We start from the raw sequence: 18,110 nt of genomic DNA, 5'->3' as shown, positions 1-18,110 counted from the left end.
TTGCGAGCAAAAGTGTAAATCCTGCCATACTCATAATCAAGTCTATTGTGATTATTATGCGCCTTGCATGCTCTTATTTCCTCTTCTTGTTTTGAGATGCGTTCTTCCATTTTTGTTAACATCGTTTTAACTTCCTCCTGAATGGGAACCGTTTCCAACTCTTTCATTAGTTTACCAATCATTTTAGTCTGTTGTTCCATACATTTGGCATGTGTGGTTAGTGTTCCCATGAATTTCAATGAACAATCTGCAGTGTGCGATCTCCACTCTTCCAATAAGTCAGGGTCCTTATCCCCAGATGTTGGCAAAATTAAAATACAAAAACCCTGTGGTATCCTATTACATTCAATGTATTTCATGAGTGATGTCATTTCCCACCATTTCTTCAATTCAGAGATACATGCTTCTTCTAAATCTCTGATTATATTGATTGCTGTTTTTGAACCAGTGCTCTCCATTTGCCTTGTATTATGTTGTCCATCAGTGTTATTAAATAGAGCAACTGCTGCTTTCTCCTACATGGCTCTGCAATCCACCATATTGTTGATAGAAATATGGAGAATTTAATCTTCTTTTACTGTATGGTGTAATTAGAGGAGTCTCTCAATTATATTATGCACCCCATATCACATCACAGTGGTTTAAGTAACTGATAAATAAGAATTACAGCAAATTCAAATTTGTATATCTCTGGCTACAAACTATTCCTGAACAAAGACAAGCTCCTATCAGGAAATGCACAGCTTTGATTGGCTGGCAACACTTCAAACAAGGAAGTGTTGGCAGCCATCTCGGGACTCAGCTTCAGCCGAGTCCAAGAAAAAAAGTAAACAAAAATGAATAAGGGGCCAGGTTAGGGACATCCTGACCCCTTCGCACTGATTCGCCCAAAAAACATTTTTCAAATTATATTTTTGCTGCAAATTTGAATATATGCAGGCGGGGCCATGGCCACTGCCCTGGGGACCACCACCTCCCCAGGGTTTTTTATTTTTATATAGGCGGGGGCATGTTATCCCCACCAGTGACCACCACCTCCCTACGGCTATCATCTTAATTAATGTGGGGACATGCTGCCCCCCGCTGACCTAGGGACTGTCACCTCCAGAGGGCTTTTTATTTTTATATATGCAGGGGGGGGCGTGAACCCCTGCACCCCGGGGACCACCACCTCCCAGGGGCTTTCATTATTATATAAGGGGGAGCACCCCACTGCCTGTTACCCTGGGGACCAACACGTCCCCGAGCTTTATTAAATATGCGGGGTGGGGGCTGCATGCGCCCCCCATGCTTCCCCAGAGACCACTACATTCCTGACGCAAAATTAAATTGATTTGTGTAGGGCAGCGCAGCACCCCCTGGGGATCACCACCTCCCCAGGGCAAATACTTTAAAATAAGAAAGGGGTTTCTTTTGGGACCCCCAAGCCCTGGGGACCACCACCCCCTGGGGTTTTGTCCTTGTTGGGGGTGGGGGGGCGTTGCCCTTCCCTTGGAGCCACTGTAATAGTTACATTTGGATGCAGAGCTGAACATAGTCACATCTGGCCTGATGGTCAAGATCTTGTACTGTCACTCAGCAGGCTGAAGGTTCGAATCCTAGTATTGCTTTGGCAGTGTGTATGATTATTTTCTAGTGTTTTCACTGTTAAACATTTCTAGTGAAGAAACACTGAAATCTTTTGCCCCTCAAAATCTGTGGGTTGAACGTCATAGCTAATTATGGACACTGCACAGTAAGGAGTCACCTCTGGCCTATTGGTTAAGGTCTCAGACATGCAAAATGTTTAAGATACATACTGAAAGGGGATCTCACTCTTTTTAATTGACAAAAATATTTTTTTCTTTTTAATTTGTCTGGAAATATCTCATTCTAAGCATATCATTCATCAAGGCCTAAATCTCTCTCTCTCTCTCTCTCTCTCTCTCTCTCTCTCTCTCTCTCTCTCACTCAGAGTTGGATGGTTGGCTGCAGGATTTGGCCGGGCGCTGCAGTTGTTAGATTAACGTATAGTGTTTATTGTGTAAAAAAAAAAAAAAACATAGAAATTCACTTTAAAAAAAAACAAAGATTACAGGGATGTCAAAGTTAGGTTCTGAATTTACTTGTACAACACCTAAGAAATTCACCAGGTATAGTTATTTCCAGTAACTATAACTCATGCACTAAGGTAACTTGCGCCTTCGCCATGCAATGCTAATTACCCCAGATAATACAGCACTCATGACATCTTTTATAACATCATTGATAATATCACTAACATTTGTTGTAAAATTATTCATTAAAAAAACGTGCATGGCAGGGGGTGAATTATAGTTATCTTAGGGCACGAGTGAATTTTTTAATGAATTACTTATTTATCACTAATTATTTCAGTGATTAATAAATATGTGAATTGTGCAAGTATTATATTTTGTAAGTTTATATATTAGCTGTGAGATGTTGGGATTGTAGGGGTATAGAGTGGGAGGTTAAGTAATAATTTATTAATAATGAATTATTAATTTATTATTTACTTGATTCTTAATTATGTAATATGTGTGATAATTACATTTTATAAGTTATATATTAGGTGTGGGCTGTTGGATTTGTAGGGATATAGGGTGGGAAGTTAATTAAGTAACAATTACTTATTAATTATTTAATTGCTTATTATTTGTTTTAATTGTTTGACACTTGTATTTTTAAGTTATATACTAGGTGGGGGATGTTGTGTTTGTAGAGGCTTAGGATAGGAAGTTATTTAGGTAATAATTAACAATTAAATATTCATTTATTAATAATTATTTGATTGTTAAATATGTTAATTGTGTTATATTTTTGGATTTTAGTTTGCTTGGGCTGTTAGGTTTGTGGAGGTATAGTGTGGGACCATAATCAATTAATAAATTATCCATATTTTTATATTCATAATTAACATTTTTAATAATCAAGTACATTGTTTAGTTATAAATATAATTTTTATATTAAGAGTTTTATATTTCTGTTTATCTAATAGGGTTATTAAAATATGTAATGTGTGTGAAGTGAAGCACTTTCATTCTGTTGCATAGACTGGAGTGGGAACAGTAAATTGAACTCCTCCGAAGTACAACACTTTTCCTACTCTTGCCTAGACTGCGGTGGGAATAGTAAATTTAACCCCCCTGAAGTCCAAAGTTTGCCCTTCTGTTGCACACACTGGAGTGGGACTAGTAAATGTAAACCCTTCCAAGACCAATGTTTTCCCTGCTGTTGCACAAACTAGAGTTGGAAAAGTATATTTTACCTCTCCAAAGGCCGGCACTGTCCTTACTACTGCGCAGACTGGAGTGGGTACTGCAAATTTAACCTCTCCGAAGTCCAATGCTTTCCCTACTGTTGCACAGACTATAGTGGGAATAGTTATTTTAACCCTTCTGAAGTCCAGCGCTTTCCCTACTGTTGCATAGACTGGAGAGGGAATAGTAAATGTAACCACTCCAAAGTCCAACACTGTGCCTACTGTTGTATAGGCTGGAGGGGGGGACACACTAAATTTTACTCCTTTGAATTCCAGCACTTTCCCTACTATTGTACAAACCTGAATGGGAATAGTAAATTTAACCCCTCCAAAGTCCAATGTTTTCTCTACTGTTGCACAGAATGTAGTGGGAATAGTACATTTTACCTGTCTACGTTTTCACAAACTGGAGTGGGAATAGTAAATGTTATTCCTCCTAAGTCCAACACTATCTCGACTGTTGCACAGACTGGAGTGGGAATAATGTATCTTTAATTTTCTGATTAAAATGATTATTTTTACAATTGTAGAAATATATGGAAAATGTCTCCTACCCAGGGTACATTTTTTTGTGGCATGTTCCACTGCAGATTCACATGCTATGCACAGGTCCTGCCATCTAGTGTTGGGCTCGGAGTGTTACAAGTTGTTTTTCTTTGATGAAGTCTTTTCGAGTCACAGGACCGAGTGACTCCTCCTTTTCGGCTCCATTACGCATGGGCATTGACTCCATCTTAGATTGTTTTCCCACAGAGGGTAAGGTAGGCGAGATAGAGTGTAAAGAAAGAGATGTCCATGCAATGGAATAAAGATGTATATACATATGTACAATTTTTTTATGTAACTTAAATGGCTACAGGCTCCCGGGGAGGAGGGAGGGCGCCTGTGAATCTGCAGCAGAACATGCCATGAACAGATGTACACTGGGTAAGTGACATTTTCAGTTTGATGGCATGTATAGCTGCAGATACACATGCTATGCATAGACTACAAAGCAGTTCTCCTCCCCTAAGCGGCGGTCAGCCTGTAGGAGTTGAAGTTGTTTGAAATAGTGTTCTTAGTACAGCCTGTCCTACTGTGGCCTGTTGTGTTGCTAACACATCTACACAGTAAAGCTTGGTAAATGTATGAGGTGTTGACCAAGTGGCTGCTTTGCAGATTTCGGTCATTGGTATATTTCCTAGAAATGCCATTGTTGCTCCTTTTTTCCTAGTGGAATGCGCTGTTGGTGTAATTAACAGCTGTCTTTTAGCCTTTAGGTAGCAAGTTTGGATACATTTCACTATCCATCTGGCTATGCCTTGTTTGGATATAGGATTACCAGTATGGGGTTTTTGGAATGCGATGGACAACTGTTTAGTTTTCCTAAATGATTTTGTTCTGTCAATGTAATACATTAAAGCTCTCTTATTATCTAATGTATGTAGTGCTCTTTCTGCCACTGAGTCTGGCTGTGGGAAGAAGACTGGAAGTTCCACTGTTTGATTTAAATGAAACAGTGAGATGACTTTTGGTAGAAATTTAGGGTTTGTGCGAAGTACAACCTTATGTTTGTGTGCTTGTATAACGTGTTGTTCAATAGTGAATGCTTGTATTTCACTAACTCTCCATAATGAAGTGATTGCCAAAAGAAAGGCTACTTTCCAAGTTAGGAATTGAATCTGACATGAGTGCATGGGTTCAAAGGGTAGACCCATGAGTCGTGTGAGTACAATGTTAAGATTCCATGAGGGTACCGGTGGCGTTTTTGGAGGTATGATTCGTTTTAGACCCTCTATGAAAGCTTTGATGACTGTCACTCTAAATACAGGGAGTGCAGAATTATTAGGCAAATGAGTATTTTGACCACATCATCCTCTTTATGCATGTTGTCTTACTCCAAGCTGTATAGGCTCGAAAGCCTACTACCAATTAAGCATATTAGGTGATGTGCATCTCTGTAATGAGAAGGGGTGTGGTCTAATGACATCAACACCCTATATCAGGTGTGCATAATTATTAGGCAACTTCCTTTCCTTTGGCAAAATGGGTCAAAAGAAGGACTTGACAGGCTCCGAAAAGTCAAAAATAGTGAGATATCTTGCAGAGGGATGCAGCACTCTTAAAATTGCAAAGCTTCTGAAGCGTGATCATCGAACAATCAAGCGTTTCATTCAAAATAGTCAACAGGGTCGCAAGAAGCGTGTGGAAAAACCAAGGCGCAAAATAACTGCCCATGAACTGAGAAAAGTCAAGCGTGCAGCTGCCACGATGCCACTTGCCACCAGTTTGGCCATATTTCCAGAGCTGCAACATCACTGGAGTGCCCAAAAGCACAAGGTGTGCAATACTCAGAGACATGGCCAAGGTAAGAAAGGCTGAAAGACGACCACCACTGAACAAGACACACAAGCTGAAACGTCAAGACTGGGCCAATAAATATCTCAAGACTGATTTTTCTAAGGTTTTATGGACTGATGAAATGAGAGTGAGTCTTGATGGGCCAGATGGATGGGCCCGTGGCTGGATTGGTAAAGGGCAGAGAGCTCCAGTCCGACTCAGACGCCAGCAAGGTGGAGGTGGAGTACTGGTTTGGGCTGGTATCATCAAAGATGAGCTTGTGGGGCCTTTTCGGGTTGAGGATGGAGTCAAGCTCAACTCCCAGTCCTACTGCCAGTTCCTGGAAGACACCTTCTTCAAGCAGTGGTACAGGAAGAAGTCTGCATCCTTCAAGAAAAACATGATTTTCATGCAGGACAATGCTCCATCACACGCGTCCAAGTACTCCACAGCGTGGCTGGCAAGAAAGGGTATAAAAGAAGGAAATCTAATGACATGGCCTCCTTGTTCACCTGATCTGAACCCCATTGAGAACCTGTGGTCCATCATCAAATGTGAGATTTACAAGGAGGGAAAACAGTACACCTCTCTGAACAGTGTCTGGGAGGCTGTGGTTGCTGCTGCACGCAATGTTGATGGTGAACAGATCAAAACACTGACAGAATCCATGGATGGCAGGCTTTTGAGTGTCCTTGCAAAGAAAGGTGGCTATATTGGTCACTGATTTGTTTTTGTTTTGTTTTTGAATGTCAGAAATGTATATTTGCGAATGTTGAGATGTTATATTGGTTTCACTGGTAATAATAAATAATTGAAATGGGTATATATTTTTTTTTGTTAAGTTGCCTAATAATTATGCACAGTAATAGTCACCTGCACACACAGATATCCCCCTAACATAGCTAAAACTAAAAACAAACTAAAAACTACTTCCAAAAATATTCAGCTTTGATATTAATGAGTTTTTTGGGTTCATTGAGAACATGGTTGTTGTTCAATAATAAAATTAATCCTCAAAAATACAACTTGCCTAATAATTCTGCACTCCATGTAGAGATTTGGTTTGTTTATTTTGCAGATAAGCAGAAATTGCTGTGAGATGTATCTTGATGGATGAAAATGCTAAATTTTCTTTTTGTAGGTGGAGTAAATAACTTACAATGTCTTGTATGGTTGCGTGTAAGGGTGTTATGTGTTTTGCTTGACAGTAGAAAACAAATCTTTTCCATTTGTTAGCATAACACTGCCTGGTGGTAGGTTTTCTTGCCTGTTTAATCACTTCCATAGATTCTGGTGGAAGACTTAGATATCCAAACTCTAAGATTTCAAGAGCCAGATTGCCAGATTGAGCATCGCTGGATTGGGGTGTCTGATCTGTTGTTTGTTTTGTGTCAACAGGTCTGGTCTGTTTGGGAGTTTGATGTGTGGTACTACTGACAGGTCTAGCAATGTGGTGTACCATGGTTGACGTGCCCATGTTGGTGCTATAAGTATGAGTTTGAGTTTGTTTTGACGCAGTTTGTTGACCAAAAGTGGAATGAGCGGGAGAAAAGCGTAAGTAAATATCCCTGACCAGTTGATCCATAGAGCATTGCACTTGGATAGAGGGTGTGGGTATCTGGACGCAAAGTTTTGGCATTTTGCGTTGTGGTTGGTGGCGAACAGATCTATGTCTGGTGTCCCCCACTGACGAAAGTATTTGTGAAGTTCTTGGCGGTGAATTTCCCGCTTGTGGGTTTGTTGGTGATCTCGACTGAGGTTGTCTGCCAATTGATTGTGAATTCCTGGAACGTATTGAGCTACCAGGTGTATATTATTGTAAATTGCCCAATGCCAATTTTTTTGTGCTAGAAGGCAAAGTTGTGATGAGTGGGTTCCTCCCTGTTTGTTTAGGTAGCACATTGTTGTCATATTGTCTGTTCTGACAAGAATGTGTTTGTGAGCAAGAAGAGGCTGAAAGGCTCTTAATGCTAGGGACACTGCTAGCAGTTCTAACTGATTTATGTGAAATTGTTTCTGTTTGTTGTCCCATTGTCCCTGAATATTGTGATTGTTGAGGTGTGCCCCCCATCCAATCATTGATGCATCTGATGTGAGAATGGCGTGAGGCACAGGGTCTTGAAATGGCCGCCCTTTGTTTAAATTTGTGGGATTCCACCACTGAAGCGAAATGTGTGTTTGGCGGTCTATCAACACTAGATCTTGGAGATGACCATGTGCCTACGACCATTGTTTTGCGAGGCACTGCTGTAAGGGCTGCATGTGTAACCTTGCGTTTAGGATTATGGCGATGCATGATGCCATCATACCCAACAGTTTCATGACAAATCAGACAGTGTAGTGTTGCTTTGGCTGAATTTTTGGCAATATGGTGTGGAACGATTGCACTCTTTGCGGGCTTGGTCTTGCAAGCGCTTTTTGGGTGCTTAATGTGGCCCCTAAGTACTGCTGAATTTGTGATGGTTGCAGGTGTGACTTTTGGTAATTTATTGAGAACCCTAATGTGTGTGTAGGGTGTTTATTACATAACGTGTGTAATGTTGGCACTGTTTTTGAGTGTTGGCTTTTATTAGCCAATTGTCGAGATATGGTAAGACATGCATATGTTGTCTCCTTATGTATGCTGCGAATACGGCTAGGCATTTTGTAAAGACTCTGGGAGCTGTTGTTATCCCGAAGGGTAATACTTTGAACTGGCAATGTTTTCCTTGTAAAACAAATCGGAGATATTTTCTGTGAGCTGGATGGATGGGTATGTGAAAATACGCATCTTTTAGATCCAGTGTTGCCATAAATTCTTCCTGTTGTAGCAGTAGGACTACATCTTGTAGCGTTACCATGTGAAAATGTTCTGATCGGATGTAGAGGTTGAGAGTCCTGAGATCTAATATTGGTCTTAATGTTTTTTCCTTTTTGGGAATAAGGAAGTACAGGGACTAAACCTCTGTTCCTTTTTGATGATGTGGCACAAGTTCTATGGCTTGTTTGAGTAATAGTGCCTGTACTTCTGTTTGCAACATTGCAAGATGTTGCGATGAAAGTTTGTGCGCTTTTGGGGGAATATCTGGAGGAATTTGTGTGAACTCTATGCAGTAACCATGTTGGATAATGGATAGTACCCATGCATCTGTTGTGATGTTTAACCATTGGTCGTGAACTTTTGTAGTCTTCCTCCCACAGGGGAAGTGTGGTGAGGGAAGGTGGTGGTCAAGTCACTGTTTGTTATTAGTGGCTTGTTTTGAGGATTGGTATTTTGCTCTAGATTTGGGGAATTGATCCCCGAAATCCCCCTCTCTGATATTGTGTCTGGTAAGAGGGCTTGGCTTGTGAGGTAGATGGCTCGGAAGGTTGTGGCCTGAAGCCTCCCCTATATTGAGGCTTTCGAAATGAGCCTCTGTATTGGGATGCATAAAGCGCTCCCATCGCTTTGGCAGTGTTGGAGTCTTTTTTCATCTTGTCTATTGCTGTGTCAACCTGTGTGCCAAATAATTGTTGCTGATTAAAAGGCATGTTGAGGACGGCTTGCTGGATTTCAGGTTTAAAACCTGATGACCTGAGCCATGCATGTCGCCTAATGGTGACAGCTGTATTTATAGTTCTTGCGGCTGTATCTGCGGAGTCTAGCGCTGATCTTATTTGATTATTCGTAATTGCCTGTCCCTCCTTTACTACCTGCTGGGCTCTCTTTTGTTGGTCCTTGGGCAGATACTGAATAATGTCCTTCATCTCATCCCAGTGAGCCCTATCGTATCTAGCTAGGAGGGCCTGCGAATTAGCTATGCGGCACTAATTAGCTGCCTGTGACGCCACCCTTTTCCCTGCAGCATCAAATTTCTTGCTTTCTTTATCTGGAGGGGGTGCATCTCCAGAGGACTGTGAGTTAGCCCTTTTCCTTGCTGCGCTGACCACTACTGTATCTGGGGGCAGCTGTTGTGTGATAAAAATGGGGTCTAAGGGTGGTGGCTTGTATTTTTTCTCTACCCTTGGGGTCATAGCCCTTCTTTTAACCGGTTCTTGGAATATTTGCACATTTCATACATGTGGCGTGTGCCTGATTGGGGCCCAGTTTCTACCTGACTGCTTTAGCCTACATTTCACCAGCTGATCCTCCAGGTGGGGTGCTATGAGCGTATTATTACCCATAAGTTACTTGAAGTTAAGTCATGCAGACCTCCCAGAGCGAGCTTGAGAAGGTGAATTCCCAGACCTTCCTACAATGGGATGACAAATTTTACAAGGTAGTGGATACTGCAAAATAAAGGACTGTGAATGAGGCTATTGCCCCCCATTGAACAACACCTATCTCAGCAGATTGCGCTACAATGCGCCAGCTTGCCCAGGCCAGATCCCCTCCTGTGGTTCCTCAGTCCTTGGTTGTCCCTCCCAGGAGAACCCTGAATACCAAAAATGAAAACGTGAGGTAGGGGTGGATCATGTTGAGTTTGCATAGCTCAAGAAAGCCTTCTTGGCCTAAGTACCCCCCTGCCCCACAAGAGCCCCCAGATCCTTTGGATGCTCTCTCAGGACCTTCCAGACCAGATTCTCCAGACCAACAAGATGGGATTCCCAAAGGGATTCAGAGCCATTCGGTCGTCGGTCGCACACCCCAGCGGCATTATAAGCAATCTTTTTCGGGTGGAGAAGGGCAACAGCGGGTAGAGACTGGTAATAAACGTTCAGAATTTCAACGAGTGGTTGACCTAGCACCACTTCAAGATGAAGGGCATCCACCTCCTCTGGGACGTTTTGCTCCCTTTCAATTGGATGGTGCATCTGGACTTGAAGGACACTTATCTGACAATCCCTGTCTTCCCTCTCCACTGCCTCTTTCTTCAATTAGTCTGGCGCTCCCAAATCCTGGAGTTTGCCACTCTGCCTTTCGGCCTGTCTTCTGCCCCGCTGTGCTTCCAAAAGGTTCTCAAACCAGTGGTGGGGTTCCTTCGGGCACAAGGAATAAGGTTAATAGTCTACTTGGACAACATCCTCCTGCTTGCCCAATGCCCCCAGAAGCTATCTCTACAACTCCAAATGGCGGTGAACCTCTTCCAATGTCTGGGCTTTGCCACTGATGAGAAGAAGTTCCTTCTGATTCCTTTCCAAAGAACAACCTTCCTGGGATTTGTCATTGACTTTACCTTTGCCTCCCTGAGCCTTCCATTCAAGAAGATGAAAAAGATTCGCCACCAGTTGCAACAAACGTTCGCCAAGCCTCTCACTTCCCTTCGGCTGATTGCTCATCTTATGGGCCTTCTTCTATCATCAGTCCTGGCAATATTTCTGGCCCTCTCCATTATCAAGCCCTTCAGAGACTAAACATGTATAATTTGTGCACAAGCCTAACTTGTTGTCAAGCTATACCTCTGTCAGAGGAAGCCAAAGACTTGGAACGGAAGAGCGATCTTTGGTTCCAAACCCGACTTGGTCATAGAGTCTGACACCAGCAGGTGAAGCTGGGGCAGCAGGTGTGGGGAATTCCCCACAGGAGGAAGTTGGTCCCCACAAGAACAAAAGCTTACATATCAACTGTTTGGAGCTCCTTGCCAGTTCGTCTACAGTGAGATACTGAATAAAGGACAGAAGGCAGTCTTGTGTTCTCCTGAAGATGGACAACATATACACGGTGCATTACATAGCCCAAAGCCAAAGCCCTGAGGGAACTGGCGAATAACTTTTGGTAGTTTTGACACCACATTTCCGTCACGGCAGAGTATCTCCCAGGTCCGGTAAACCATGTGGCGGACAGGCACTCAAGTCATTTCCAAGACTCGAGCCTGTGGAAGCTGGACCCTCAAGTCTTCATGATGATATTGGACAGATGGGGCCCGTTTTCAATAGATCTGTTTGCCTCTACCTAGATCACCAGTTGGACCAGCACTTCAGCTTGAGGCCGGACCCTCTGGCGGTCGCTTCAGACAGGTTTCTCCAGGAATGGAGCCAGGAGAAAGGTTATGCATTTCCTCCCTTCTCGATGATCACCAGGGCCCCAGCCGAGGTCACACGGTCCTGAGCAGAGATAGTCATGCTGGCACTCTTCGGGAGGTCTCCAGTGTGGTTTACAATTCTGATAGAACTTTCATCGAATTCTCCAATGCAACTCTCTCTGTTTCGAGAACACTCTGTTGAATCCGGATCGGGTCCCACACTGACTAGATCCTTGCGCCTGATGGTCTGGCAGATTATAGGCGGTGCTGGATGCTCCCAGGACTTCTGCAATATGCTGAAGCGCTCCTATCTAAGGCATGGGCTGACAACGTGTGCAAATGATACCGTTCTGCTTGGACAAGGAGGATGCGTTTGAGTTTGCAACGGGGTGTGGTTTCCGTGGACGCAGGTGTAGTACAGGTGCTCAATTTCTTGTCTAGCTTGGCTGGAGAAGGGTTATCCTATTGGTCAATTAATACCTTTCGGTCAGCTATTTCAGCGGGTCACATCTCTAAGGATGGTGGCCCAGTGGGGGAGCATCCTTTTGTGTGCAGTTTGCTTAGAGAGATTCGTCTCTGAGTTCCACCTGAATCCCACTATCTGGCACTGTGGGGGTGTGAATCAAGTTCTTAATCTTTTCCTTTCCTGGTAGCCGAATAAGTTTCTTTCTTGTAAAGAATTGTCAGCGAAGTTCGCAATGCTTCTTTGTTTGGTATCATGTAGATGGGTCTCTGATGAGAGAGCTTTGGACATTCCTGCCAGGGTCTTCTCGCCAGAGGGAGTCTCTTTTATGGTAAGTAGATGAACCAAATCTAACACCTGCATCTTATCTTACCCAGCTTTCTGGGAGGTTCCCAAGTTGTGTGTAGTAATGTGCTTAAAGGCTTATGAATCAATGACTGAAGAAATCCGCCTCACCAAGACAAAAGCCAGTTGCTTATTGCACTTAAGAAGCCATACAAAGCAGTGTCTTCCCCCCACTATAACCCAGTGGGTTCAGTGGGTGATGCAGGAGGCAGGTATTGACACCAAAGCATTTGGGCCTCATTCAGCCAGGGAAGCAATGGCTTCAAAAGAATTTTGTTAAGGTGCACGTTTGGAAGAAATTATGAATAGGGCAGACTGGTCCTCAGATTCTACCTTCAAGAGATTTTATTATAAACTAGTATTGAGCGTGGCTCAGTTGGTGGTGAGTAAGTTTTGAACTAGAATAATTCTCACCTCCAGCCCTGACATAGGATGAAAATTTGCCTAATTTTCATAATGGAAAGTTTCAGTTCTATTAAGGAATGGGAGGTGAGGATTATCCCTCCCAATGATAAAGATCAGTGTGTTGCCTTCCCTGTTAAATTAATTATCTGATTTTGAACGTTTTAAAATGAGCAATACAATTGTTAATTTTGACATGCTTAAGTAGATTTGTTTTCAGAGTATGCTATATTGTGATTACTGCTTTAGATGAAGGTTGTTTTGGAGATCGGCCATTTACAATGTTTATTTTCTCTTAGGAATGAGTGGTTCAAAACAGGATGTGTGATTATAAATCTGTGGTGTGATTTGCACGAAGAAAGAGGAAGTTCAGACAGAGAAGATTTACTATATTGGGACTCAGACTACCTGATTGGATAGAGAACTGCTGTGGTTCCCTGGTGGGTATGGGAACAGGAGTTTTTTGTTTTTACACCCAGTAGCCTGTTATAAAGAAATGATGTAACTGCTCAATTGTAATAACTTATTACAGTTCAGTTATGATGCCACAATCCCGGTTGCCAGAGCCGGCAGTCGAAGAGGAAAAGCAGATCAGGTCACAAGCATAGTTAAAGCAGCTTTTTAGAGAATGAAAAGGAAGCGCTGCTTTTCTTTCTTCTGCTCTGTTTTTCCAGCTGTACAGAGACAAGCAGAATGAGATATTTATGGCAACAGTAATCATAGAAAAGGTTAGAATCTTTCTGCGTGTTTCTGCACATTCAGAGCAATTGTGCCTTAGTTTTTTAACGTTTTTTTTTAACTAACGTGTATGAATCTAATTCTACTTTCTTTTTGCAACAAATATCAAACCACCTTTTTGATGTGTTTTATTTTGCACTGGAAATTCTATTTTTAGTCATCAAATGTGCAATCATGCTCTCTCTTTCTTTTGAAAGAGATATGAACCAAGGATTTAAGTGGTTTTGGGAAAGGAGATGGGGTGACCATATATTGTAAAGAATAAAATAACATCTGTAGTACATGATGAGGATAATGCAGGTCACTCTGGAGTTCTATATCCTTATAAAGGAACTCGATCTTCGGCCTTGTTCCTCTATGTGGTCATTGAACTCTTCTGTGACTTGCAAAATCCTTATAATGTACAGCAGGGAGTACTTTAGCCCATAAGTAAAACTAAATAAATAAATAAATATGCCACGTTTCTCAGTCACATATCCCAAATTACTACACTTCAAAGCACAGTAAAATTGGTGTAATGCCCTGGAAGACTTACAACCACTGCTTGCCAGGCATAGCCTCAAACTATTGCAGGTATCTGCTATTTCTAGCCACACATGCCCATGTACAACATCCTATGACCAGGCAGTCGTATGATAGCATCACTCTTTCTACAGGTACAGCAGTCAAAGTTATGCAACAGACTAATATGCTTATGTGTAATCATCATATGTTGGGGACCTTCTTATGTAATTATATGTGCCCATCATATGTCCAGCAACAACTCATTTGCCAGATATAAAGCCATATGGTGAGTAAGGCTCCACAGGGCAATATACTGTCATCATAGCGCCAGGTACACTTGAATGTGCTCACATACTGCCCTTCATATGACAGACACACCCATAGCCAACATGTGTCCAAGTTCAGTCGCATGTGAAGGTACAACCATCATACTCCCAGTGGAGTCTCATAGGCCAAGTTACACTCACCCCATAATGAGAATACCCTCCTTTGCTAAAGTATTACCACCTTAAATTTGATCTGATCTCAGAAGCACAAGTAAATCTATGTTATGCACAGTGGTAGCCATCATATGTCTAGGTACATCCATTATATTCAAGGTGCAACCTTGAATGCTTCCATCAGTTTTCAGGAGTAACCTCATAAGCCCACCTTCATGTCATGGCAGGGTGCAGCCACACAAGCTCATGTATACCACTGTATGCTCAGATACAGTAAACATAGTGTTGCAATAGAAATGTACACCTTTGTACAGCTGTTGTATGTTAGATACAGCCTAACATGTTCAGGACTATCATCAAATGTCAGTGCAGAATCATATGAACAGTTGAAGTACATATGCCGGTTTCAGCCAGCCACAATATGGAAGATGTAGCAACAACATGTCCGATTCCTAGCATAGACAGTGTCTCAATTGCATGCCAAGGATCTGCCATCATATACTTAGTGGCATCTTGTATGACACAATACAACTGTCAAATATTAGATGGGTTCTCCCATGTACTGTCATAATATGCCTCAGAACCACCCCATATCAGACTGGGGAAATAACCCAGGCAGGAGGGCTTGAGGAGACAATTAAAGTAAAATTCAATTACATATAAAAGGAATATGTCTCCTGGGAGACGGAGAGAAGGGGTGGATAAACATACAATATGCTCAGGAACAGTAAACACTGCCATAACTAATTTGGTGGCGTGTTGAAATTAAATAAAATCTCTAATCCAAAGCTTCACAATAAATACCTGGGTAATAAGTCACTGCAAAATAGTTTTGACTGCAAGTGTTAAGAAGAATGTTAGCAGTGGTGGATTTCCACAATCTTTGAAAAAAAGAGTTATTCAGTGTAGATTACCATCACAGCATCTCTTCACTGTTAACCACAGCACAGGTCTGAGGGACATCATCAATCAGTCATTCAAATGATTCGCCATCACTCTTCCTAGCTGAAGTCGAATCACTCAGTATTTACCTTCTTGTGTACTTTGCTCTATTTCCTATCTTAGAGTCACAGTTTCTTGCTTCAGATAAGCCTGTTTAGCAGGCAGACTTTCCGGGTCTGGCACCAAAACTATGGAATCCGCTGCCCTTCAGTGCACCCCTCTTACACCTGTCAGCCGGTCGCCTTCCACCAAACATTTGCCTTCTTCCTTCTATTTTTCTGAATTTGTTTTTGCTGGCCTTAGGAGTCTGTGCAGTGGTAAAGTGCTTGTTTCCTAAAACATAGTAAAATTGGCTTACACCTGATTGGCTTTCGTCATTTACTTATACATCCCAAGTAAAGTTGTATACCCAGGGCCTGTAAATTAAATGCTACTTGTGGACCTGCAGCACCTACTGTGCCACCCACTTAAGTAGCTCCTTAAAACATGTCCCAGGTCTGTCATTGCAGACAGAATGCATTTTTAAACTACCAATTCGATTTGGCAAAATAAACCTGTGCCAAGCCCTAAACTCCCCTTTATTTAAATATAAGTCACCCCTAATGTAGGCCGTCAGCTGCCCTAAGGGCGAGGTGCATTGTAATTAAGGCTCCCTGTTTTCCGTTTTCACTGATTTTCACAGAAGAATACAGACAGAGAACAAAGTGTTTCAAGTCTGTATTTGTTTTTAATGGAGAAATACAGAAAAATCTGTTTCTTTTGAGTGGCTTTCAATACTGTTATTATATGCTGGGCAGATAGATGGCATGGAGTGTTAAAACAAGATGAGATTTCCTTACCTTGCAACATATGTCAACATGCATTTGTAGAATAATGCAAATATTTACCTGCGGGTGGATTGTTATGTTAAATTTAGCTGCCTAATTTGCTAAAACACTACAGGCGTCAAAGTATTAACACACGTTTATTAGGTAAATAAATGTGGAAATATACAATTTTACACCTTCATTTATTCACAGAGTACTAAATAAATATGGAAAAATCTTGAAAAGATGGCCAACAGATAAATATGGATAAATACAGACGTAAATGTAAAAAATAAAAAAAACACCATAGGACCGGGAGCCCTAATTGTAATTAAAAGGTTGGACATGTACCTTAAAGTATTACAAGTCCTGGTTGAGAAACATTCACATATTTGTTTTTCTGTAGTGTGATGCCTACCTCTCCTGTACGATAACATTGGGCTGTCTTATTACATTTACTAAGTTCTGACTTTTGATTGGGAATAGGTAAAGAATCAATAGTTGGTGTCTGGGAAATTGCCATTCAAAGTTTTCTGTAATGGTAAAGTTGGATTTTAAGTTATAATTTTTTTAATGTTATGTCTAGAAAATTGGCATTTTCCTGCCCTATTTGGTGCCAAGCTACCAGAAGGTTAAATATAGGTTAATTTAGTGACTTTAATGGTTCACCCTCACAGGGATTGTGACTGTTGCTTGTGCATGGTCAACACCACACTCAACCAACCACCCAATTTCTCACAAACATAAATCACATATCCTTTTGCAGAGCTCTGAGACTTAGTTTTAATTCCAAAAGATTATCTTTCATTCATCTATTATGAATGCTAGCGCCTAGATGCCTCTGGGCGTGCATGCACTTAAATGTTTATCATTCATTTACTAATCATTCACTGAAGAACACAGAGCACAGAAGAATCATCTACATGCCTTCTAACTTGTTGCCTGCGCTCAACCTGCTCCCACCTGTGATTGTGAATAATGGAAACACTAATAGTTCAAATTCCTTTTTAGGCTCTATTGATGCTCCAAACTTAGCCTGATACACCTATAGTTCTTTATTTCATTGACTTTTATTCTGCTCTGCGGTGTTACTGCATTTTATTTTGTTCCTCATCAATGCCGTCTTTTGTAAGGACCTTTGTCTAGCGACCCTGGTGATGGCCCGCAATAAACTCTACTGAAGAAGTTGAAACGTTGATGGTTTTTGTTTCACAGACTGAAGTACGCAATTTTATTATGATACCCATATAACTGTCTACAAATAACACCCTTTGTAGGGCTTTTATTGCATTTTAGAACTCCTCACTCTTTTGTCACGTTTGTCACTCTGCCTGCTTTTTCCGCACTTTTTAGACTTTGTATTTATTGAATGGTACCGTTCTTATTTCTTCTGATGTTATCAGAATCAAAGAAGAGCTAAGACCAATAAAACTAGCTTTTACTGTAAATATTTTAGGCCTCCATCTATATCATTTAATGACATGCATATTTATGTTTTCTCACACTAACTGACTAATATAAACAAATGATTCCACTGGGAAACCTATCTTGTTTATGTTTGATACCCACTTTCCATATGGAATTCTGAGTTTCCAATGTCCTCTATTGCCCATTTGCAAACAACCTCTAAATCCCATACTGCTCTCATTACAGAACCCTTGCAGTTTCAGATGACCCTCTTTATAAGTAAATGCTTGTTCTCTGTAACCCCAAATTCCTTAGCTACTCATCTTACTTTGCAGGAATTCTAAAAGCATACCATCTGTTCCTGGTTCTCTGCTACTCTAGATGACATGTAATCATAAACTCGATAGCCATTAAAAAGAAAATCCCATCTTACTCCATGCCTCTCTGGTGACAGAGATTCCATTAATCACATGCCACTAACACAGTTCCAGGTTGCCAGAGCAACTGGGTGCATCATTAGTAGCACTGTGTTATTTAGAGTACCATTGAAACTGAACAGTG

At 41.5% G+C, this 18,110-nt stretch overlaps 2 protein-coding genes across 7 annotated transcripts in view; one reads left to right on the top strand and one right to left on the bottom strand.

The window, feature by feature from the left end:
* The window catches only part of NT5DC1 (5'-nucleotidase domain containing 1), a 999,625-nt gene that overhangs the window by 675,314 nt on the left and 306,201 nt on the right, over positions 1-18,110 (bottom strand). The window lies entirely within an intron of this gene.
* COL10A1 (collagen type X alpha 1 chain) overlaps positions 1-18,110 on the top strand; it is a 167,128-nt gene that overhangs the window by 95,514 nt on the left and 53,504 nt on the right. The window contains exon 1 of one of the 2 annotated variants that reach the window (XM_069234555.1): positions 13,039-13,152. The exons of the other annotated variant lie outside the window; for it this stretch is intronic. The gene's annotated coding sequence lies outside the window, so the exon portion shown is untranslated. Of the gene's footprint in view, positions 1-13,038; positions 13,153-18,110 lie in introns of those variants that run through there. 2 annotated transcript variants of the gene reach the window in all.

The sequence above is a fragment of the Pleurodeles waltl genome, chromosome 5 (genome assembly GCF_031143425.1).
Source record: "Pleurodeles waltl isolate 20211129_DDA chromosome 5, aPleWal1.hap1.20221129, whole genome shotgun sequence".
In the NCBI taxonomy this organism is placed as follows: Eukaryota; Metazoa; Chordata; class Amphibia; order Caudata; family Salamandridae; genus Pleurodeles; species Pleurodeles waltl.
The sequence above is the reverse complement of the archived record's forward strand: the minus strand, read 5'-3'. Positions and strand labels throughout refer to the sequence as shown.